Source organism: Mastigoproctus giganteus, chromosome 5, assembly GCF_048544385.1.
Source record: "Mastigoproctus giganteus isolate SK-2022 chromosome 5, ASM4854438v1, whole genome shotgun sequence".
In the NCBI taxonomy this organism is placed as follows: domain Eukaryota; kingdom Metazoa; phylum Arthropoda; class Arachnida; order Uropygi; family Thelyphonidae; genus Mastigoproctus; species Mastigoproctus giganteus.
In genome coordinates, this window is record NC_143579.1 from 197,400,477 (window position 1) to 197,427,158 (window position 26,682).

At 37.5% G+C, this 26,682-nt stretch overlaps 1 protein-coding gene across 1 annotated transcript in view; it reads left to right on the top strand.

Moving 5' to 3' along the window:
• The first annotated feature begins 232 nt into the window (after nt 1-232).
• Nucleotides 233-26,682, top strand: part of LOC150085983 (uncharacterized) — a 100,075-nt gene continuing 73,625 nt past the window's right edge. The window contains exon 1 of the mRNA XM_090373633.1: nt 233-323. The gene's annotated coding sequence lies outside the window, so the exon portion shown is untranslated. The remainder of the gene's footprint in view (nt 324-26,682) is intronic.

The following is a 26,682-nucleotide window of genomic DNA, read 5'->3' on the forward strand; positions in this document are numbered from 1 at the left end:
GCACACAAATACACGATTTTCAGCAATTATTTTCCACATTTACTGAAAAATGAATCGTTAAATGGTTTGGTATTTTGGCTTATGATGCAGTACTGCTCATGCGCGATTTTCTTAGGTTTTTCCCCTTCCTAGTTGTAAACGGTTAAGCCGTCAGGGAAGGCGCGGTCTCACGCAAACGAACTAATTTTCTATTAACGGTTTTGATATGTGATCAAAAAAAAACAAACTAAGTATATTAAACCTTTCAATAGTGATAATGTGTTGTCAAAGGGCTTTTAAAAACAAATTCGAAGGTTCAACAGGAAGATTACACGTACCTGAAGGTTCGTAGTGAACTAGACTGCAGTTAGCTTAAATTACTATTATTTATTCACCAATACAGTAGCTATTTGCTGTACTAATTTTCTCATTACTTGCATTTTCGAGAATTATCAGCCGATGCAGGGACGACTAAGTTACGTGAATTACGGCGACTTGGTTAGATTTAAAAGGACTTTTCAGGGAGTATCCTTCTGCATTAACTTGTAGTCCACGAGGAAAAGCTTAGACCGCTGAAGCTAAGAGAACGCTGACTGCTGAAAATAGGTTAGCTTTTGCGGATCAACTGCTGAACGCAACATTTCGATAGCCACACATTCCCCCCTTGCGTCGCGCATACGTACCTTTTGTATAAAAACACCCTTTTCTCTCACCCTTATTTCAAAGATATTGAATTAGTTAATGAGCATGTGTAGTATCATTTCCGAAGACAGTAACCTGCATACTGACGTTTTTATGCACTCGGTACCAAAAGTTCTTTTCGGGGGGGCCAATGAGATTTTGCTACATCACATGACGCACACTTCCTGCAGAGCGGGTGATATGAATACCAGTCAAACTACTTTTTCTTCTTCTCTCATGACATCTTATGAGAAGGTAAGTGAGCATTTCATTTATTCTTGGATCAATTACATGAAAGGAATACTTCGTACAAAGTATGTTGAGGGTCAAACGGCACCAGGAATTTCTCCCATCTCCGCGAGTGTTCGCTGTATCGAGGGAAGGGACAGTACTCTGTCAAGACCAGAGATTTAACAGTGTGTGGGTCATGTGTTGTGCCCATTGTTCTTCTGGCCTGTTGGCCGTCGAGCCCCTGTGGGACCCGATGTTGTCCGTACTATGCAACGAGGAGGCTGGCCAGGTGTACCTTGAAATTTATTATACTCTGACAGGTTCCGCCGCCTAATTTCCTGGAATTTCAGCGAAATACTTCGTAGTGAATGATGCATTGTAGAGTTTCTTACATGGTATCTTTTCTTTTAAGTAACTTTCTTCTAAAACTTCGTTTTATTTCTGCGCCATGACAACTACTTACTAGTTTAACAAGTGAAAGCTTGAAATCAGAGCCTGAGAAATATAACGCCAACTTCCTCTTTTTGAACTCATGTGACATCATTACACTTGGCGATCTTGAGCGGACGATCCTCCTAACAAAAGGGGCCAGACACTGAAAACAGCCACGTCATTCGTTGACGTCATATGCTGTCACTTTAGGGGGAGGGCAGACTAATGTTACCAAGTGCACTCTGCGAGTGATGACTTGTCCTTTTACAGATAGTATCAGCATTGCGCAATATACTGAAAGTCATTGAAGCTCTTATGAAGTAATGGCTGGTCCTTTTACAGATGGCATTTGGAAGGGCATGCGAGATTTACTGTAAATGAGCATTACATAATATCTTGAATGTACAAAAAAATTGTAGAAAGAATAATTGGAACCTATTGAAATGCGTAGTTCAAGTACTTTCGTTATTGGCAACAGGGCCATGCTGAGCCATTTTAGTACCTGAGGCAAGAATTGGGCCTTCCCCTAAAATATTAAAAAAAGACTTATTTAAAATACATTTCTGGTACACATTTAAAAAAAAATTCAAATGGAGGTTTAACAACCATGGTGGCGCGCAGAGCTCGGTATCTGTACAGTGGCGCGACCAAGATTTTCGTCTTGCAAAAGCAAAATGATAAACGCATTGGAACAATCGAAAACGTTGGCAATTATTTAATCTTTCTTTTGGCGCCCCTTTTAGCTTTTAACCCGAGGCAAGAGCCTCGGCACGGCTCTGATTGGCAACAAAAGGAAGCACAGGGAAGACGTTCTGGCTTCACAGACATATGGCGACTGGAAAGCGAACGTAACTTTCATTATGGTTATGCTTTAAAACAGTACTGTAGTCGTAAAATTAGCAGAAGGTATACACTCGAGTGGTTTTTAACCGGGGTACCGCAACAACATTCCAGGTGTGCCACGTAATTTGAGTTTAAATTAAACTTATTTTTTTTAAATTTATATGTTTATTTCATTATAAAAAGGTGTATACTTTTTTTTTTAATTTTGTGGTGATCTGTAATTGATCTTTACTTAGTGCCTCTATATGAAGAATAAAATTATATACTGTTTATATATAATTTGTATTATGAAATATAATTTATTATAATTATATTATTATAATAATATATAATATCGGTGTTTAGATACACCATAGACACTCTTAAAAAAACTACAAAGTAGTTGTTGTGGGCATCATTTGCTCTTTCTCATATTGTGCTCTGCCTTCACGACGAGTTGCCATGATACAACTACTTTTTAGTTTTTTTTTAAGAGTGTCTATAGTGTATCTAAACACCGATATTATATAGATACTAAACTCTTAAAGTATTATGCCATGTGCATTTAATTATTTTAAATATTATCTTATACACCTTTTGGCATCTCTCATATTGTGTGATTAACTTCACAACTGGGTCGTCATGTCTGCAATACTAGGGTACCTGCCCACCCACTGATGATAGGCCAATAGCCTTGAAACATGTCTGGGTGATGGTACTCACTGAGAATAAGTAACAATAGTTTTCTCTATTAGTGAAGCGTTACTTATTTGAGGTAGTGCAGTATCATGGCAACTCGTCGTGAAGGCAGAGCACAATATGAGAAAGAGCAAATGATGCCCACAACATACTACTTTGTAGTTTTTTTTAAGAGTGTCTATGGTGTATCTAAACACCGATATTATATAGATACTAAACTCTTAAAGTATTATGCCATGTGCATTTAATTATTTTAATTATTATAATAAATATCATATAACATATATTTTATATATAGTATATATATTATATATATATTTGAATAACGTTTAAAATAGTTGGAAACGGAATTTTTCATAATAAAAATAAAATAAAAAGAAAGGTACAGCAGCGTACATCAGAGGCAGCAAAAAGCATATTCCTTTACATGATGCTTGAAATATAACCATACAAATTAATTAGAATGACAGTTAAAATAATGCCAGCAGTATGGCAAGACAAGAGCGAAAATAGTCGAAATTAAATCAAACCAAACAGGGAGGGAAGAGAGGGGTAACAAGAGTAAAAATATTGCAGCGGAAACTCTCTAAAATAATTTAGAAAATCTAAATGTAAGAATAATAATTCATTGAATTTTGAAAGCCAGTTATATAGAAATTTAACGGCGCCCCCTCTGACGGGCACCAGGTCCAAATTTATGTGAAATATTACCAACAGAGATGTAAACCACTACAATAAAACAAAACAAAAATAAACGAAAAATAGACTGACCATTACAGAGGATCAAAAGGCCAATAATGGTCAGGGAATCGCTAGACAGATAAGTCTGCCATTTGCGGATTGATCTTTCGATCGATTCTCCTTTGCGGCGATTTGTCCAGCGATTCCCTGACCATTTTTGGTCTTGTGGTCCTCTGTTGAGATGGGGCGTAATGGTCATTCCATTTTGACCTCCATAGGAACCACTTCCTGAGCCTTAGCTCATCCGTGGATTTATTCCTCATGGGTTTATAGTTCTTATACTTTAGAGTTCTTTGCTATATTAATTAGAACGCAATATAACGCTAAATTAAAAATTTTAACACAAAATTTGATCGGCCACTTAGCCTCCTGTCAGAAGAACCAGCCTTAAAATATTTCAACTTTGAATACTTTCACAGATCCTAATGATAAGAGTTCCCACCCCTGCCGCTGGGAGGCGGGCCTCTACTATCTAGCAGCCTAAATCTCCTTTTAAACACTCCTTTAACATGCTTATTAAAGTATGTGAACAATCTCCAAACAAGATCCATAGATGGTCCCTCCCAAGTGTGCCAACTGAATTTTGCAGTTCTTGCCTTAAATCGACATAATTTACACAATCAAGCATAACATGTTCAGATGTCTCAAAAGTTCCACATTCGCACAATCCACTATCTCTAAGTCCCAACTGATTCAATCGTAAAGCAAGTCCATGCCCTGTGATAAGATAAGTGGCATTCAATCCAAATTGTAGCCAATTCTTATTACTTTTATTTATTAAGTTTACTTTTGGAAAAAACATATAGGTTGCTCTACCTTTTACTGAGTGGTCCCATTGCTCTTGCCATTGTTGGAAAATCATATCCTAGATCCTTTTCTTTTCATCTTTTAAATCAGATCTTTGATATATTCTTTCTTCAGGACATGACCGAATTCCAAACAATGTTCTTTTTATGTTATTCTTCGTATAATAGATCATCCCATATAACAGTACCACATATTGAACAGGGATCTTGCCAGAAAGAACCTGCAAGGCCTCAGAGGAGACCGTTCGACATGCTCTAGTAATACTCAATAAAGCAAATCTCTGTGCTTGTGTTACATATTTTATAATAGTCTTGTTTTGCACTTTATGCACCCAAGCTCCTGGGGCGTAAGTTATTATGGGGACAAAAACACAATCGTATAAAAGATTGATAGATCGACCCTTTATACCCCAATCATTCCTCACAACTCTCCGGAGCTTGGCATACAGAGTTGAAATTTTCTGCTTTAAGTATTTAACATGATCTACAAATACCATTCGTTCTTGAATTTTAATTCCTAAATATTTGGTTACTTTCACATATCGAACAGCCCATCCCTGAAGCCTCACTGTGGGAGAACGATTCATGCTAAGTTTCCCTTTTAAGAGCATCTGAACAGTCTTATTCTTCGAAATTTCCAACTTATTTTTGCTAGCCCAATTTACTAATTGTTCTAGAGCATCTTTAGCTCTACTTTCAATCACGGATCTGGCATTACCCTGGACAACCAGAACAAGATCATCCGCATACGCTATTTTCTCAATATTATCCACTTTTGTTTCTAAGTACTCATCCATCACCATATTCCACGCAAAGGGGCCAATCACCGAACCCTGAGGACAACCTCGATATACCTTTCTTGTAATTTGTCCGTACTTATTTCTAATTACAATTTCCCTATTATTAAAATAGCTTCTAAAACATTTAAATAACACTTCTGAACATTCAGTTTTACTTATGCGATTCAGGATACCTTCCCACCAAGTCTATCAAAAGCACCTTTAAAGTCGATAAAAATACCAAGGGCAATATCTCTCATTGCAGCCCTCGACAGTCTGGACCAATCTATATATAGCGTCCTCTGTAGATTTACCTTTCTTGAAACCATATTGATTATCAGAGGACATATTCTTTTCTTGATATTTAATCATTAAACGGTTAATCAATAACCTTTCATAAACTTTTGCCAAAACTGACAAGAGAGCAATGGGATGATACCCTCCGACTTCACTTAGTAATCTATCAGTGCTCTTGATCAACAATTTAATTTCTGCAATTTTCCAACTTGATGGAAAGGTACCCTCTGCCAAACACTTATTAAAAGCTACCATATATAAATCTGGCATCATATTAAAAACTTTCTTCATTACAATAACTTCCATCTTATCAAGGCCCGGCGACTTGCCTTCCCTTGTGCGACCTATGGCTTCAATAATTTCATTCATAGTAAACTCAGCTTCAAGTTCATTAGATGTATAATTACTATTCTCAACTAGCATTTGCTTCTGATCCTGCTCTAGTCCCCCCAGCATCCACCGGGAAGAGATCATCCAGGATCCTGTTAACAGAGTCTTCCCATGTTACTATAGTCATATCATCACTTGGAGTGTTCAAAATATTTTAAGTGTCCTTTTTGTTAGTTATTAATCTAAATACCGAACTCCATGGATCCTTAGATCCCCGTTCCTTAACATACTTTCTCCAACTATCTTTTTTGGTCTTGTTTAACAAACTGACGTAATTAGAACGAGCCTGTTTATAAGCATCTTTATAATTATTACATAAATCACTATCACCCATCCTTCTCACTCTTTGAAAATTTCTTCTTTTATTAAACATATTCTTCCTTTTCGCTGTCAATTCAGTTGACCACCAAAACACTGGCTTACTCACTTTAGCACTTTTCTTCATTGTTTTAACACACACACACTAATAATGGTAGAGGTTAACATTTCATTAGAGGTTAACATAACACACTTTTATTTGACCAAACAACACTATTTGCTTTCTGTCCAAATTCTTGCTCAAACCTGGACCATAACATATTTTTTGTTTTAAACCTATCTGTATCAATAACTAGTCTACTCTGACTATCATAACTAAGTTCAAAGGAGATGGTATTGTGATCACTGCTAGTATTGTCAGTAACTTTCCAATTTCTTAGATTCCTGACAATACTCTGTGTTGCAAAAGTCACGTCAATATATGACTGACCATGCACCATACTATATGTAGGGATATGTCCAGAAACATTCAAAACTCCCATTCCAGAGGTAGCAAGGAATTCCTCTAGAACTAAACCTCTATCACCAGTCTCCTCACTCCACCACAATGGGGAGTTTGCATTTGAATCTGTTGACACCACTACCCCACAAGAGTCCAAAACACTATGTACTTGATCTAAATAATTTACAACTTCTTCAATATCACCATTTGGTGGACAATATAAAGAAACCAGATAACATGTCCCAAAATCACCTTTAATTTCACAACACACATAATTCTTATTACATAAACTCATAATTTTAGTTACAACCAGATCTTGATCTTTAATCACAATTGCAACAGTGGGACTCTTACCTTCACTGACAACTCTATAAGTCCTAGGATATCCTATTACCTGGTCTCTTAAGGTATAAGGCTCCTGCAAGAGTGCAATGTCAACACCACATTCTTCCATACATTTGTTTATCTCCAACGCAACCGCTTCAGCTTTTTGAGCATTTAGTTGTATAAATTTTAGGCTTCTAACCATAATTAATTTTCTTTTTATGTACTTCCAAAGCCTTAATATATTCCTGACACTCCCTACTTGCCGCTGCATGGCCAGCCTCAATACCACATTTTGCACAGTTGCAACACTTAGGTTCCTTTGCTTTATTCATGCAACCTCTATACAGATGCGACCCAGCACAATGACCACAAACCATCTCCCTTTTACAATACTTAGCAATATGACCGAAATTTAAACACTTAACATTGTGTCACTGTAAAAATTTCCTTAAATTTACATGAGGTCCATCTTAAGTACAGTCTAACTTTTGAGCACATTATTGACCATAATTCTGGCACAATCTGAACTATCCAATTATTAGTTTAGTCACCTTACTTCGATTAATTGTTAACACTTCTACACTATCCTTAATTTTCTTATTTGTAATTCCATAGTCCTTAAAAGTTCTTAAGCCATAACTGTTCTACAAATTCATCTTTTCCTAGATCTTCTTCTACATTATAAATTACTATCTTGGGATTTATTGGCCTTGGGACTTCATACTTCAATCCAATTTCTTGGATCTTCGTACACGATTTAATCTTAGCCAGGTCCTCATTGGTATCTGTTTCCACCAAAACACCTCTATCCCTAACCGTTCTTATATTACGTACTTTAATATTTGCCAAAATGGGACGAACTTCCTTCAATACTTCTTTAACTTCCTCACTTGTCTTAAAACGTTCTGCATTAGCCTTTATTAACAGAACCTTCGGAGCACCACTCTCTTCCATAGATTTCTTTTTCACAGTATCAGAGTACCCTGTACTAATAATATTCCCACTTCTCTGTAATCTTTCCTTTAAAAGCAAATTTTCTGTCTGTACTTCATGTGCTTTTCTATCCAATATGTCCCAATATTCCACTATCATCCTGATAGAGGCGGACGGAATTTTACTTATAGGATCCCACATAAAGTTATATAGTCTTTCTCTTGCATCATAGATTTTTTTCAAATCCATCCATCTCTATTTTTTCAGAAGCCACCTCTTCCTTTCTTTTTTTCTTTTTATGCTTCTCTGACTCTGATTACCGTCAGAAACATTATCTGTTAAACCATCAGATATTCTCTTTCTTGATTTCCTTTTCTTCGCAATAGCAGCTACATCCTTTGAAGGACCTGGCAATGGCGTATCCTTTACTGGTGTCCTATTTAAGGTCTTCCCCGCAAAAATATCTATCTCGGTCAACTCCTGTGCCTGCATTAATACACCTTGTGCAATCTCCTCCATCCCTTCTTCTGTTACGTCAGCTGTTGCTAATTTTAAATCCTCTTCGGGGATCAATTCCTCCGAAGAAGATGACATAATATAACTAAAATTATTTATATACAATTAAAAACTATACACCAGCAATGGTGAATAGTCAATATTTACATATATACAACCAATATGTTAGGGAACTAGGAGCTATGATCCACTCAAGCCAAAATGGAATTCTAAAAACGCTTTAACTCCAATAGCGTTAAAAACAACACTGCCCAAGTTTAAGGGCAGTGTTAACTCCAATAGCGTTAAAAACAACACTGCCTGTTTAAGGCAGTGCTCCCAGAAGCCTGTCTAGTTATGCTCGGACTAAAACTGTTGCACAACGGTGCAATCAGCAAAAAAGAACAAAGTCCGGAGGGCACGGAAATGCTGTGCCAGCAACTATATAATCCGTTAGGGCAAGGAAATGCTCAAAAACACTCAGGAGAGGAAAAATACACCCCCTCCTGATTTTAAGAAAAACAAGAACCTCTTCCCTACTGCTTGCTCAATTTAGCTAGGTAAGGGGATTCACCCCCTCACCTACCCACCCCGGACCACTAGGAGGTATGAGCAGCAATGGAAACTTTCAGTTTCTAGTATAAGGAAAGACAGTTGTAAGTCTCTAGTGATTCACACAATGGCACTTACTAATCAAAAATATTCCTTATACCCCAGCATTGCCTCCGGGGCATGGCGTAATGGTCAGTCTATTTTTGGTTTATTTTTGTTTTGAACAAAAATGTTGGTGATATTTCACATAAATTTGGACCTGGTGCCCCTCAGAGGGGACGCCGTTAAATTTCTATTTAATTGGCTTTCAAAATTCAATGAATTATTATTCTTACATTTAGATTTTCTAAATTATTTTAGAGAGTTTCTGCTGCAATATTATTACTCCTGTTTTCCCTCCCTGTTTAGCTTGATTTAATTTCGACTATTTTCGCTCTTTTCTTGCCATACTGCTGGCATTGTATTATTTTAACTCTCATTCTAATTTATTTGTAAGGTTATATATATATCACCTTTTTTGGTGATATTTCACGTTTTTCGGAACTGGTACCTTCTAAATCATATTATAATTGGCATTATTTTAAATTTTATATCGGTTTTAATAATTGGATTTAAAGTGCTAAATTATATAGGGGACTATCGGCTACAGTTTGTCTTATTACCTTTACTTTCCCCTCCCTGTTTGGTTTATTTTATTTTACGTTATTTTTATGTTAAATTTTCGCTCGACATTTTTGCCATACTACTGGCTTATGTTTTATTTTGAATTATCGGATATATATATATACAGAGAGAGAATCGGATCTAACAGGCAGAAAATTGAGTAGGGGTGCCGCAAAATAAAATAAATTACGTAGGGGTGCCGTTATTAAAAAAAGGTTGAAAAGCACTGTGTAACTCTATGAATGTTACGAAAATCAGGTATACGGCGTTACCCGTATACGCCATATTTCAGTCTTTCAAAAACCAGAAGTATACCCTCCACTACAGCCCTGCTTTAAAACTTTGTCAGTCGAAATTCAAAGAAGGATCCCTTCCAGAATGTCGGCGATATGGCCGTGATTGACAGGAGGAGACTCCGTCCATTGTTTTCTCGCCGTACGTTCCGGGTAAGGGTCGCGTGATCTCCAGAACATGCGGGAAACACTTGGGTTATGAATTTGCTGTTCAATTTTCCGCTTTTTTAAAATCGGGAAATGAAGTTACGTGCAGCAACAGATCGTCAAGTAATTGCCAGGAAAGCACCGGATAGGTAGGAGGTGCTAGGCCAGCTCTTTGCTCCTTGGGATGCAGCACCATATTCTAAAAATAAGCTATTTCCATTTCTAAAACAAAGGACCAACAATAATTAATTGTAACACTTTAGATAATTTACTCCAAACCATTTGCTTGCTGCCTTCAGTCCATTCCTCATTTTTAAAAACTCCCCATATGTCCATTTTCAGTTGAACCAATCAACTGAAAATGGACATATGGGGAGTTTTTAAAAATCTGCAAACTTTAAAAATCTGCAGACCTTTCGTCGAATTCCTATTTCACTTTTTCTAGAAAATTATTGTATTCGCTTTTATCAAATTGTATATTAAGTTCTATAAAACTTTAGTTTACGTTACCCGCTGGCTGTGGCCAACGACCAGGTTTTGCTTGAAAGTGTCCCCCCCCCTTCTAATTACAACTATTTTTCTCAGTTCACGTTCTTCACGCAACCTTCTGTTTGTCACAAAGCATAACACGAGAAGTACCGAAATTAAATTTCGGCCTTAAATTCTTCCGTCAATACTTCTTTGATACACGGTCCGCTAAAAAAAAACTTTCGCAGTCCATTAATTGGTGACCCCTGATCTACTGCACACCTATCTGTCAGGATGGAAGCATATAATTGTTTTTCTTATCTACTTATGTTTTTTTTTTTTTTTTTTTGCCAGTGCAATCAAAGCCTGTCACTTCCTTGCACCTTATGGAGAATTACCATAAATTCGGGAAAAAACAGATGTGAACGCAGAAAATGAATTTTCAAAGGCATTCAGCTGATTATATCTTTGTAACATTTGCAGCAACGTTTACACCAGAGATTCATAATTATCTTTGTCCTTCTTTTAAGAAATCCATGTACAACTGCTTTAAAAGATCATCAAGCTGATAGCTTTGTATCCTGTAGCATAGTTTCAAATATATCATGTCTGGGGAGTTTTTGTTTGAAGCCTATGAAAATTTCTTTCAATTTGCATATGTTAAATCGTGAACGCTTCCCTTGGGTACTGGAATCCACTTTCCTTTATTCAAAGCCTTAACAAAATTTTTCGTTAACCCAACCTTTATATGCAAAGATAGCTCTTTTGATGAAACCAGTGGAATATACTTTATATTACTCCTCCCTGGTAAAAATTCCACCTCTTTTCCTGTTGCTACACAACCTTACCGTTTTTTCATTGCATGACTGTCCCACAAACAGAAAACAACAAAACAGTACTTTTGAAACTTCCCTGTGGACGAGTTGAGTAATTTAGTTACCCAAAGATCACTGTAGGTAACTAAATTCTGTCGAAGATCCTGAGTGCAATAAAGTACCAAGCAAAATCATGGTACTTTATTGCACCCAGGATCTTCGACATAATTTCATATGTTTCTTTCAAGCCAACAGCATAAAATAGAGGCAAGTACTGATAGGAATGAATTTCCTATTAGTTCTTGCAGTTCTTTCCTATTATGCAGCAGAACTGCTGTTAAACTTAATTTTAAAACATCAGTAAGTATACTCCATTTGGATTGTGTTCAATACCCAGTTCGTTCAGAAGATCATTAATTTCTTTAAAGAAACACTTCAGAAATACTTAACAGGTTTCCATAACGAAATATTTTGAAAATACATTTTGAGTTTTCGTTATAATGTACTTTCAGTTCCTGCTTCAAGTAACCTCCACTGTTGTAACCTAGACCCAAGGAGTTGTTCTTTCTCTTTAGATAACTTAAATCACGAAATAAGTCGTTGAGCTCTTGCTTAATTAAGTGCGGTGCGTTATACTTTACTTGTTGGTACAGGCTGGCCTCGATTAACGCAATTAATTCGTCCCGCGAGCGCACCGCGCAAAACGGAAACGCGTTATCGAATATAATAAGCAATAGGAAAAATTATAATTGGTCCTTGACCTTCTGGAATGTCTATAAATAATTTTAAAAATACCTTTTTAAATAACTTTTTAACTGTATACAATGTAAAATATAATGAAAATAATTATCGAATTAAATGTTTATTGCATAAAACAGCGGTTCCCAAACTGTGCGCAGCGGAATATTTTAAATTTTCGATGGAAGCACAGCCATAATCGACATCTGTCGGACACCGCTCGAACTACTAGCTTGAGGTAGTTCACAGTTTCAACATTTCTTAATAAGTTGTTTGGTTTGTTTGTTATTTGGTTTTTAGGAGCACTAGCAACTAAGGCCCTATTACTCCGAGAATATGCGGTGGTCATTCCCTGACCTTTCCGCATCCTCCGTATTTGGTGGTGACGGGCTCGAACCCCGCTCTAATCAAGAAGCAGTGTGTTACACACTGCTGCTTCTTCCCACCTGGCTATGGAGACGCCAAGTTGTTTGCACTTAACTACTTAATAAACGGAACTGTTAGGTATTTCTTTTGGTCTAGGTTCGCCGTGAAATAATTACTGAGACACTAAGGGCGCCGTTCCCGAGAAAGTTTGGGAACCTCTGACATAAAATATACAATGAAGAAATGACTGTTGTGGAAATATTTGAACAGTGTTGACTTTTTCTTTTCATCAGTCAATTTCCGATAGCCGACAATCTTTTCTGGGTCCTAGCGAAATAAATATCGCAGAGAACCTCACACCTTTTGTTTGAGGTTCTCTGCGATACGAAAGATTTCATCTAGTTCTTTTCCCGTTATCTCCTTCGCGGTAACATTTTCATCTGGCTCATTTAAAAATTTGAATTTTTAAATTCAAGTCTGCATTGACTTTATTAGCGGATGGTACACACCGAGGCGGGCGGCAGGCAAACGTTTCAAACGCAGTAAACTTAACGCGCGATTCAAATCTTTTTCAACTATCGCATAAAAAAAAAAAAAAGATCGCCTTAACTGGAAATTTGCATCGTGTAAAGTGAAAAGTGGTATAATTTTTTTCAAATAGTGATAACTGAAACACGCGTTAATCGAACTCGCGTTATGCGAGGCCTAGCTGTAGTAATCTGTTTGAGGTGAACGGTCCAACAAAGTCTGCAACACAAGAATCCTGGTTCGTCGCTGCTTCCTTTATTCTATGATTTTGTAGGATCTGGTATCAGCAGGTCTTCATACGTTTGTGTAGGCCTTACTGCAGATGAAAAATTTAAGTTTTTTTTCCCTTAATTTTCTCCGTATTACCTTCACCATAATTTTCTTGTTAGCCACAGGATGTGGTGAAGGTATTACAGCACATATGTGGAAAACAAATTTTGTCACGACAGGGCCGTCCACAATCATGACCATCTGGTTCTGTCGAACAGGGCCCCCCGCACTCAAATGGTCTAAAAAAAATCATCCGCGTCTTTTCCGCATTTCTGTCAACGAGCCTGCCTCCGTCTTAATGTCTAGTTACCCACATTATTGTCACTCCAAGAGCGCTTGCGCAAGTCGACTTAAATTGCTAGAAGTAGAGCGTATACTTCTTTCTCAATGTGTACGTTTAGCTTGATATCGAACGTAGGACGTTATTTAAAGAAGTAATTTTTGTTATTCTTACTTTCAATAATATCTGTATTTCTATATTTCTATATCTATATTTCAATAACTTCTGGAGGTGAGGAAATATCAAAAGGCCCCTGCAAGTAAATCTTGAATGGGTTCCCAAATTTTGGGGCCGGCCCTGTGTTTCGATTACCAATCTTGCAATTTAAGTACGAAGAATATTCACGTTTATAATACTGTAGATTTTCTGCCTCTGAGTTTTCCTTGTAAAGCGTCCACACACAATAGAAATTGCCAGATTTATTCAGACACTTCCTTTGCTTCTGCTTAAACATTTATTAAGGAAGATATGAAAAAAGTGACCCCCAATTCTGATCCACCCTGGGGTATGTTCATTTGACATCTTTTTTCTCCATCTGGAGATTAATGTTAAGATCTGAGGATCTTAACATTAATTTCCATTTTCTCGTTTATACAATAATCTTTCAAGGGCAACCATATCATATATACCACGATCCTGGTCTTACCAGAAGAATGAAAAGAGAACTTAAGGACTCAAATGCTACAGGAAAATTCCAAGTGGCCATCACCGCCACCTGTACAATCACACCGGCATAATTCTACAGGGAATACTCAAATCAAATTCACTCCTTTTGAAAAAGGAGTTGGGACGAGGTCCTACGTAAAACCAGATTACCAGTGAAATTCGATAATTCCTTTATCGCACTCCAAAAATGATCTCAAGTTTAATCCTCTTGGCAAATTTTACTTCGTTACAATATATACCAAATACGTAAAGCATCTGTACTGTAAAAATGGTAAGTACACATTTAATAGTACTGTACTTTCTGTAAATATTTTTGTTCGGTCAAGCATGAGTCATCGTCCAGCGCACTCACTATATTCAGATACTGACGTTTCCCTAAGAGCACCTACTGTATTTTTAACTTTAACGTCAGGCGTGTATGTGGTGTCAGTCTGCACGACGCCACCGTTAGATAAAGCCTGATCACTGGGTGTTTTAAGTTATCATAAATGGACCATAAGAAGAATATAAAGCTGCATAGAATTGAGAAAAGCGAAAGCAAGAGTTGAATGTAAATCTACTTATTTTCTGTGCATAATGGAAAGCTAATTCACGTTGCAAGGGACAATACCAAAAAAATAATTAAATAAACAATTAGTTTTTATACTTAAGTGTGATAAATTATTTTTAATCATAACATTCTGAAAAAATGAAGACAACACGTATTATAGTTAACTGTTTGTTTTTAATGTTTTACGTGTAATTTATAATCCAAGTAATGGAAACATTTATTCATTAAATCTAATAATTTGATTACTATAGTTAAGAGAAATTATTTTTCAATGGTTGAAGTTTGCGTGTTGCTTTTAATACACAATTTTTATTTTTACAATAATCGTTGAACAAAATATTGATAATGATATTAATTAGCAAATTTAATTTTCTCCAAAATGACTATTTTTGCAAACATCATTCAAAGAAAAATTAATCAATATAAGGTTTCAGATGAATTTTATCAATCATTAACACTAATTTTGTTTCTGAAGAATTTAAACAGGCCAATTTTTGTTTAAATTCTTCTGTGAAAAGAATGCGTACAGGTATTCAGTGGAATACCTATATGCATTCTTTTCACATTCTAACAAATGTAATTGTTTGCTTAGCGGGTGGTTGATTGCTGGAACAAACTTCCATCTGTTGTAGAAGTTGATAGCTTAAATAGATTCAAGGCAGAACTGGACAAACGAGTGGATGGGTGAAATGAGGTTTTTTTTTTTTTTTTTTTGGTTGATGCTGTATAAGCTTACTTTCTTGCATCATATGCTTTTACTAATGCTAATATTATTGAAACTATTCACCTTCAGCTATTGGTAGCATCGGTCCGCAACGGATTTTCATGACGTGTCATTTGAGAGGGTGCTGGTTGTATTTATTTTGGAGAGCACGCTCTAAATGGGCTCTGCCACTATTGAAAACGTCGCATGTCGTCGTTCCATTGAATTCGATGTAGTGTGCACCTTCAGTAGCGAAATTACCATACAACCACGGTGCGGCACCACTGGGAAAAGTAGCCAGGAGGTTCATCGGCTGGTTTTGTATGGATGCCAAAGGCCGTTTGATAATCTGGCTGATGGGGCAGAACTTATAGTTATAATACTGGCATAACCATAAAATGTTTTAAAATTGTTTTGCGCTGCCTTGCTCCGAAATTTTCCTTTTTATTTGTAGTTCGTAATGTTTTGATTTGATGGGATGCTTGCAATAACAACCAGCTCACTTCATTTTCCCAAGTGATTAATTAAGTACCCTCTTTGGTTTTTAGTGGTTTTTTCCCCCCTTTTTCGATTGTGGCTCCATATGATTTGCTGTGTAAAAATAACATTGGCAACGTGATTTTTACCTCCACTAACATATTGGCTGTTTCAGTCAATATGCGCAGGTTTTGAAAATAATTTTTAAAATCTCACATGTTACAATTTCTACATGTATAGGTTTATAGTTGTAGGGTTTAGGCACATCAGCAACTTAAACCATGTTGACCGTGTATATAATAAATCCATAAATTGCGGTGTTCTGTCGCCGATTTGGTGTTTGCTGGACGAAAAACTCGCATTTCCCGGAGAAAAGCCATGGTACTCTCGCCTGAGACAGACTAATTCAGCCATGAATGAAAAAGACCCATGAATTCCTTGCGTCAATAACGGGATTCGAACCCTGTTTTTTTCCAGCCGGTGCGAGGAGGATGTTATTGTGCAACAATAACTAGCTGCCCTTCTCTCGACTCACCGGGAAATGAGCTCCATTAGTCTTTGAAGCACCTGTACGTAGAACACACTATTGACTCTTTCCTCTTCACACCTTGTTTGTCGAAAAACATAAGCAGCATTGTCTTGATTCTGGACGTCTGTAAAGGAATTTTTTTGGGGGGGGGGCTTTGGTAATGATTTTGAAGTTCACTACATTCTCTGATGCTTCGTCTCTGGGTCATACTGAAACACCAACAGTCCAATGACAACACAGTCGAGGAAATTAGGATTGTCTGAATGAAATCTGTGCGTGATGTGATACCCTTCATTGCTTCTGCTTTATCCGTGACGCGTTTCATCAGCATAAACAGTCTAATGTTCGTTACAGGTTTTCCCAATTTAAAGCAAAATTTGATATTTAAAAGCGATTCAAGGGGGGGGGAAAAATTGGACTGTTCAGTTAGACATCAAATTTCTATACAGTGTAAACAAGTGCTGAGAAGGAACGTGTGGTGTCTTGTCTATGATATGTAGGAACTTCTCAAGTAAGGAAAATAATTCATTGTGTATTTTGTATAAGAGTGAAAGCATATTTAGAATACATTGTGCTCAGGTGTAAAGGCTATACCTGAAGAAAAACAGAGCTTATAGAAAGGGTTGAAAGCAGGATAACCAGATTGGTAAGGATGTCCATATGTAAAACGGCTTAGATCTTAGAAGGTGCGGATGCAAAATTTGGCACCTAGACATGTTAAGTGGAAGGGAGTACCTGATAGAGGTAAACAAAGCCCTGGAGGCAATCAGTAAAATGAACGAGAGGCACAATCACAATTCTGGTGAGTAAAGAAGGCTGGATTTCTGAAGTTTATTTTCGGGAATAGTGTAGTAGATCATTGGAAGGAATTGGTTCTAGAATGGTCGAGAGAGTCTGGTAAAGTAAAAAGCGTAATTGGTAGGCACCTTTTGACGAGAGAGAAGGTATCAAATTTTTGTATCATTTAGCCATTATAATTAATACTATTCTCAAATAATTTGGATCACTGCCTTTCCTCACCGTGTGGAAAAGATGCACATTCCCATCCCTGTAGAAGGAAGGAATTGGGTCTTTTATCACACCTTGACCGAGTTTGTCGGTCTTGGGGGTTCCATGGCGTTTCCGAAATTTTATTTATTTTATTATTATTATATATTTTTAAAAAAGAGGCAGCAATCTGATACCTTTATAGACATACTACAATGATTGACTTCACCAGCAAATCGAGTAACAGCATGAAACGGAAAGCATGCATTGATTAATCATAAAATATTCAAAATGATCTGTAAAGATATTGACTCAACTCAATTATTACGGATAAATTCATAAAGACAGACTTGAGTATAATAGAATAATTTCTACGCAACCTGTAGGAACGTCCCCTCTTTCGCAAAAATATAGTGTCCTACGTATCCTTATTTTGTTTACTTCTTTTAAAAAATACATACCAGAACTGCTGTTACCAGGTCGTACGGACGACTTTGCTTATAGCACCTTCGGTTCAGGAGAGAGAAAGAGATAATCGTTGGGGGTGGGGGGGACGAAAAGCATTGGCCCAGAAATCAAATCAGTCTGACTGTTCTCTTCTCATTCTTTCGTCCGTGGTATATATGGTCGCATAATGGATAATAATAATGGGCAATGAAGTCGTCCAGTGGTTCATTATACCTAAAGAGATAAAAGCTGCAATTACAGTCACGTTTATCTTGATATTGTGACTGAGAGGTCCTCATGGGTAGCACAGTTAGTAGACTCGCCGTCCTCCCCACACCGGGTGGAAAAGACCCGAGTTCGAATTCCGTCGATGACATGAGGAATTTTTATAGGTCTTTTTTACAACGTGGCTGAATTAGTCGGTCTCAGGTGAGAACAGCATGGTTTTTCATCCAGCAAACGGAAAATTGCCCACAGAACACACGCAATTTACAGACAGTATATACGGAGCAATATGGCCTTAATTACTGATGCCCCAAAAACTATTAGAACAGCAACTATGTTGAGATTAAGAAGCAGGGGTAAAGGTATGAAAACTAGACGGGTGCTTCAAACGCCGCGTTGGACGATGTTAGCTGGCGTTGAACGCCTGTCAACGACGTTGCAAGCACAAACGCCTTGGCGTTTGTATTGTCGGAGGGGACAAAAATCCCCGTGCATGGGGTGGTTGGCCTCAATCCTTCATTCCTTTGTTTATTATACTTTGGGGAAGACTGTTTGCCACAAGTTTATTTGTGAGGTGAAAGGATTCCTCCTTTGTATAACACGTCATAAAAGACTACTCCAACAAAGAAATAAAGGTGAAATGTTGTATTGGAAAAGAAATTTTTCCAAACTGGGATCAATTCCTGGTATTACGATTATGTAATGATGAAAAGAATCAGAAAGCTCAGTTCAGAACCTTATATTTATTGTAAATATTACTTCTATTTTAGTATTAATTCATCAGTTAAGGAAATAAAAGTTTGTTCACTTGCTGGGACAATTTATTGTCAGAGACTCCTCTGGTTATCTGTGTACCGAATCACGAATGTATATAACTTAAATTAATAAAGAACCGTCTTATAGTTAAATAAGATAAACAGTAATCGGAATACTGCCGAGGAATATCCACTGCAACAGTACAATTAATGCCGGCGTTAACAAAAAAGAATCGCGTGCGGTCTCTACTAAAACGAATTTTGAACTTTTCGTTTAACATAACTTCGGTGTCTTCTTGTATCAGAAATAATTTTTTTTTTTTTTTCTCGAAAAGTATTGTGAAAGGAGCAGTAAGCCGCAAAGTATAGCATCGTTGCCATTGTGATACAGCACAGGGTTTTTCCAATGCACGCGAATGTTTCTTGGCATAAAAAAACATGGACGAAAGAACTGCAACGGATTGTTTTTGAAAAACAAAAAGATCGTATTTCGTTTCTTCAATGTGTATTGCATATACTAACACAAAATCGAGGAAATTTATCTATCGGAAGCCACACTGGAAATGGGAAAAACTGGTGTTAAAACTGATAACAGTACAATAAGCATTTGATTACAAAAAAGTTGTTTTATTGTAATTGTTTTCAGGGAACAATGTCGATACAGCACGTTTTCTGGGTCTTCTAACGAAATATCACGAAAATAATTCTATAGATAACTGCGTTACAACTTCGAAAACTGGTGTCTTCGCATGGACATTTGTAAAATGAAACAACACTAATCCTTTATTGCACGGAAAGTAATCCATTACAGTGTGGGTAGTGGAGAATGTTTTCCGCTTCAAACGGATGGAAAGTACTTTTGTCAGTATTTCATCTGGGAATAATATTGAGTGGTGGGAAGACTGTAACAACAGGTGTTTTATTCTGAGAAGTCCCGTGCGGTAAGATCAAACAAAGTTACCCTTTGTTACCGCAAGTAATCCTGTAAGTCACCAAATCTTACAAATACGTACTTTAATCTCTGTATAAGAATAGCGGGTAGAAATAAAGTTTGTTTTTTTTATAAAAAAAAAAAAAAAAACTAAGATTTCAGAAATATTCCAATTAGTGGGAAGTGCCCTGTCGGTACATGATCGATTTCATTGTTAGTGATACTGTCTGGCTATCGCCATGTCTTCTTGTGGACATTTTTATGTGCAAAATAGGTGTTCTCAATAAATCAGGTTTGTTAATTAGTTTTGTCCAATTTACTACACTTTTGTGACTTGAAATGTGCTAAATCATCAGTAAGGAATGAGAACGTGTATTTGTGTAAGTGATATTATTGAAGTTTCAAATAAAGGGAAAAAAAATTGAATATTAAACGCACTACAACAAAAGTGAACAAGCAGCCAAAATAATAAAGTTATTGGGAAATTCCTTGAGATCTTTAGAAAAAAAAAATTCGGAACTGTTTAATTCTTTGTAAAAACCCCAAATTCGAAAATTTGGTGCATCTTGAACTATGATTTTCAAAAAATGTCCAGGGGGAAAATTTCAGATCCCCCTCCTTTTCTAGGGGTACTTCCTCAACGTTGTGGAAGTTTATATTTTATACTATCGCAAAAGCATAGAACAAATATTTCGCCGATTTCCGCAAAAATATCAGATTTTTTTTCACTGAAAACCATACATAACCGCTTGTGATGGAGAGGGTGTAATTGAAACTATATTTTATTTTCTCTGTATTTACCTGTAACTTCGGTATTGTCGGCAGTGGCAACAGCCGCTCCCCCTAAGTACCAAGGCACACAATCAAGCTGATCAGAAACAAAATTTTCCAGGAACTGAGGGTTTTTACTGTTAAGTACACAACATTAGAAAGCAAAACGTTTATTATACACAATAATACACACACACAGATAAAATCGTTACTTATTATAGATAAATATCAAATTTACTTAATTTAAATCTTTGGTGATAAAAAATTGTTAATTATACCACAATGTTACTTACTAATTGAAATCCATCATTCTACGCTTCACAAAGCTTCTACCCGATATCTATTATCTTTCCCCCCTGCCATGAAGCTTTTTTTTTTTTTATGTAAACTCCAAACAAGAGAGGTATTAGAACCTACAGTACTTAGTACCCTGCTTGGGTTGGAGGTTGAGAAGATGAAAGAACATATTTGTTGACATTGGATTTGAACTTCTGTAGACTAATTTTCAGGAAATAAAGGAAGGTTGTTCCAGAAAATGGCAGTTGAATGAATAAACAAGGAAGATGAAGAGTTGGTTCTGTGAATTTGAAGTTGGACAGTAAACAGATGTTGGCTGGTGGCGGCACGTGTTCGGACTGTTTTGAAAGAGAGAGCGGGAATTATAGAAGCCAATTCAGAAGAAAAGTGCCCATGGAAGTATCTTTAGAAGAGGCATGCAGCAGAAACAGTACGTCTATGAGACAGCGAGTGGAGAGATGAATCATTAATTAACCTAACTGCCCTCTTCTGAATGGAATCAAGAAGCCTTTGGGGGCACCACCCCAGATGTGGGAACAATATTCCATGGCAGGGCAGATTTGCAATTTATACAGAGTGAGCAGCTGTTTGGGAAAAAAAGTAACGCCGAGAGAAAAAGAGAAAACCAAGTTTTTTAGATGCAGAGGAAGCAATATTTGTAATGTGCTTGTGCCAAGAGAGTTTAGAAGTCAGGGTAATCCCCAAAAGAGATATGATTTTGCCTAGAAATCGGAGTGTCACCAAAGATAAGCACAGGAGCAGAAAAATCCTTTTTTTTGCGAGAGATATAAGACAAGACTGAGTTTTAGAAGGGTTGAAATCAACTAAGTTGTCTTTGCCCCACTGGAGAATTACCTGAAGATCGGCATTTAAGGAATTGGTAGCAGATTTTCGAGAAGTTGAAGCTGATTGAACAGGGCAAGCTTTCTCAAAATGGAAAGTGGAATGCAATGTGCTATCATCGGCAAAACTATGGATAGGATTTCCAGTCAATGGAAGAAGGTCATTAATATACAAGAGGAAAAGAGTGGCAGAAAGAACTGAACCTTGGGGGCCATCGGCATTAGTGGAGAAGTTAGAAGACTGAGAGCCATCTACAATCACCCTCAGTGAGCGATCAGAGAGAAAACTGGATAACCAATTACTAAAAACAGTTGGCAAACCATAAGATGGAAGCTTGTTTAGAAGACCTTTATGCCAAACACGATCAAAAGCCTTTGAGATGTCAAGAGCAACTACTGGTGTTTCACCGAACTTTTCCATTGAATTAGTCCATAAATGGGTAACATAAGACAGAATATCACCAGTGGATCGCACTAACGGAATCCATACTGGCGATCGTTGATCAGACTGAAGGTTTCTAGGTAGTTTAAGAGTTGGCAGTTAATTGATTTCTCCTTTACTTTAGAAATAGTAGAAGTAATTGCAATGGGACGATAATTGGATGGGAGGGATTTGTCACCCTTTTTAGGAACTGGCTGGATATGTGCAAATTTCCAAGCAGAAGGAAAACACCTTTGGAATAAGAAAGTGAAAAAAGGCAGTAAAGAATAGGAGTAAGTTCAGGAGCACAGGTTTTGAGAACAAGTGGAGAAATACCATCGGGACCTGGAGCTTTCTTAGCATCAAAATTAGCCAAAATCCTTTTGACGGAAGACCACAGGAGGCATTGAATGGAGCGTGTTGGGAATGGTGGGAGGTGTTTTTCCAAGATCATTAATGAGTTGGAAGAAAAATGGGATGCTAGCAGGTCAGCTTTATCCCTGGCTGAAGTGACAACAGAACCATCTGGTTTGGACAGAGGTGGGAGCAGAGATGGGCAAAAGTTGCGGCCAATAGCTTTGAGAAGAGACCAGAATGCTCGGCTACCATTCAGGCAAGAAGCAAGTTTTCTACTCTTAGCCTGTTCAAACTCTAGTTTGGACTGATTAATAACTGCTTTATAATTGTTGCGAGCTTTGGTGTAGGCAGAAAATGAAACTGAAGAATTAGAAACAAGCCAATTATGATATGCAACATTCTTCTCTTGAAGAGCCTTAGCACATTTATTGGAAAACCAAGGTTTAAGTAAAGGACGAGATTTTAAAGTGGAGTGTGGGATAAAGGATTCCATTCCTGCAAGAATAATTTCACTCACATGATCTGAGCAAACGTTGACATCAGAAGTTTTGAAACAGTAATCCGACCAAGGAAAAGAAGAAAAGAAATCTTGCAGGTCATCCCATTTTGCATTCTTGTAATGGCAAACAACAAGAGGTTGGGAATAGCTTTGGGAATGACTTTGAAAACATGATAATAAAATATTCCTTGAAAGTTGACTTGGAATAACCTAAAACCCAAAGAAAGACCAGATGTTACAAGGTCAAGGTGTATTTGTTTTTATTGCAGTCTCCAGGGGTTTTCCATATGTGGCTGTAGCATCTGAAAGGCAAAAAGCCAAGGCTGGTAAGTGTGTAAGTATGTGTGATGTTATGTTTTGTGCCAGCACCTGGCCACTTCCCAGCGCGGGGGAGGGACAACTGGTCAGTTCCCCCTGACTCCCATCCTTTGCTCTGAGGAGCCACTTCAGGAACAACTTTATTACCAGAGACACTTACTGGGGCTATTAGGCATACCTTGGGAGCCCCAAGGTGTTTAGGGAAAGGAAATGGAGATAAAAATGAGCCCTATGAGGATTAGAAGGAAAGGGAAGGTTGGATAGAAGATAAGGGGAAGAATAGACTCCTGAAACAGAAGAGAAAATTTTACAATAGTAAAAAGAAAGTGTATAGAGAACTATATTCTATTACATTTGAACTGTAATCTAAACATACTTAGACATATTTGAATAGAGTTGCAAAACTAGCAACCAAACAATGACAATGAAAATTATATACAATCCTAAAATTATATACAAGTAGACAGCCTATACACAGGAAGTGACATTAACAGCCATATATCTCCAAAAGAAAAACATTCACAATAAATGTCAACAGCAAGAAAATATTAGTATGTTGGACACTATCTTCTAGAATGTTTCCTGAAAGTTAATACCTTTTAGTCTTGTACACAGTCATTAAAATTTGATACATGTAATATATATCATTAACAGGACTTTATCCTCTCATAAACACAATTTAATTTTTAACAACAGTTCCTATGGACAACTTCTAATAAAAGACTCAGTGAAACTCAGAGCCATGAAAACCATAACTCTTTGGTGTAATACCTCATTAAGAATTAACATTTACGTCACCTAAACACACTATCAGCAAAATCAGAGAAACACAAGAAATTCTCCCTTGTTTCCACCAACCGTGGAAAATCAGCTCGACTATATACATTTGTCAAAATCTGAAGCTGATTTCTAACCACTGAACAGTGTTTACATTTGAGAGATGTTATAGGTTAAGTTCTTTATTCCTCGGATAATTCTCTATTTCTGGAGCCTACAATTTTTAGACATCAGCAAATTCTGGAGGGCATTCGGAGATTACGCTTAAGATTAATCGTACACAGAATCATCGCAAAGGAGCAAATGAAACCCAGATATCTTTCCCATTTCTAGAAATAAATATCCGATTTATTTCCCACTAAAACCTATACATAAGAATAATTTCTCTGTAATTAAAAACCAAGAGTCACACTCGGAAAATTTTGAAGCTGTCTCAGCAACCTTCAGAGAAGGTACAAAGAATGTACAAATTTGTATTCTTTCCACTCAACCATGACAGCGAAGCCAGAAATGAACTCCTTACTTGGCTCATCGCAAACTTGAACCCAAATGATGGGAGATTTGAACAAGCACTTTCGGATACCCTTCACTTTATTGCTCTTGAGGGGGCATCAAAACGCATTAAAATTTCCGATCGAGCAAATTCCGGGTTTAGTCCACAAGTAAAATATGCTTTCAGGAACAAGCAAAAACTCTTCAGAAAATGGAAAAAACTGAACACCCACCTGATTATATTCGATATAAAGAAGTTAGAGCACGGTTCATTCGATTGAAACGTCGAGCTCACTATGACATGGTGCGATCACATTTAAAGAAAGGAAGCAGGATATATAATAAGAAAAGGCGTACGGGTATAATGCCCGAGCACATCTTCTCAGAATGGACCCAAGCCACCTTTGGAACTCCTGGCAGAAAATCAAGTTGAAAGCGAGGTGAACACAGAGAAAATCCGTGAAGCAATTAGCAAACTGAAGACAGAGGTCTATGCCGAACTGTCTCAAATCAATATCGCTAGAGATGACGTTAAAGCCGCTGTGGGCAACCCAAAGGTCGCGGGTTCGATTCCCGCCTCGGGCTTGGATCAAAGTACTGCAAAAACCTTGGGAAGTGCAATATGGCCACAGAAGCCGATGCGCCAACAACTACCAAAAGCCGCTGTGAATAGCCTCAGGAATAAAGGCATAATTGGGCCTGATAAATTGCCGCTCTTCATGATTAAGATCACCAGTGTATACATCATAGATCTGCTCCTTCACATTTTCCACGAAATTTTAAGTGAAAACCACTTTCTGAAGATATGGAATATGTACTTCGTTAAACCTGTTCCCAAAAATAACAACCCTAAATCCGCCAAAGACTACAGGCTTATTGCAATTGGATGTTCGTTTCAAAAAATATTTGAGAAATCCATTTTAAATACCATCAACCATCACTGCTTCGGGCATAGACCAGAGTATCTTCATTCAGTGATCCCACAAAGATCTACTACTACCACCAATCTCATGGAGACTCTGTCGAATCCAACACGCCCTTAACCTCAGACAGCAGTTAGATATTGTCTTCTTAGATGTTGCATCCGCTTTCGACAGTATATCCATCTCGGCTATTACTATCATCTTGGAGGAATATTTCCATATAACTGGGTACGTATTAGCTATAAAAACGAGTTCTTTGAGGGAGAGACACATCACTGCCATAAATGGAATTTACAAAGTGACCTTCCAAGTCAACGGAGGCCCACAAGGTGGTGTCCTCCCTGCTACTCTCTTTGCAACAGCACTGCATCCCTTCCTGACCCAAAATCAAAAACAATTTGTCGTATATGGAGACGACTTAATTTTTCGTCACCTCGAATGACCAAAACACATCTTTACAACGCAACAAACTCCAAAATCGCCGAGTTGCAAGAATATCTTAACTGCATGGGGCTCCGACTAAATGAACACAAGACAGCACAAATGGTTTTCACCAACAAGGTATTAAAGAACCACATATCAATATGCGTAAATTGTCAGCGTGGTCAGGACACATATTGATCTTGGTCTGAAATGGGACGAAAACCTAAACTTCACACCTCCATTTCAGACATGTAAAGAAGAAAACTTTCGCAGCGCTATGGACCTCCAGACAAGAACTGGTAGATATCAGGAACCCTGACCTTGTTAAACAATATATTTTAAGATGCGTCATCCCCATCCCTCTCTAGGCGTCTCAGATTTGGCCTTCTGCCCCAGATGCTACCATCAAGGCTTTCCTGGGTTTAGAGTACTGGATTCTGAGATGGTTAAACAGGATCATTACGCAGCCATTTACAATCTCAAGAACCATTTTATATGCCAACTTGGATGTCACGCCTTGGTCTCACATAATTGTCACCAAGAACATTCTCACGCTTGCAAAATTGCTGACCGGGAGACTCGACTCGCCGAAAACTGATTACAGTACCTGCTGACTCGGCCCCGCATGACGCAAAGGTGGGCGAATAGAACACCATCACCTCTAATCAGTAGCGCGCTCACGCAGCTGGAAAGCCTTCGGCAATTTTTTACTTTGAACACCATTAAGATGTTCAACGATCTTCAAGCAGACCCAGAAAGGCTTTCCGCAGAGAAGAGATACAGGACTGAAGTGTTTCAGA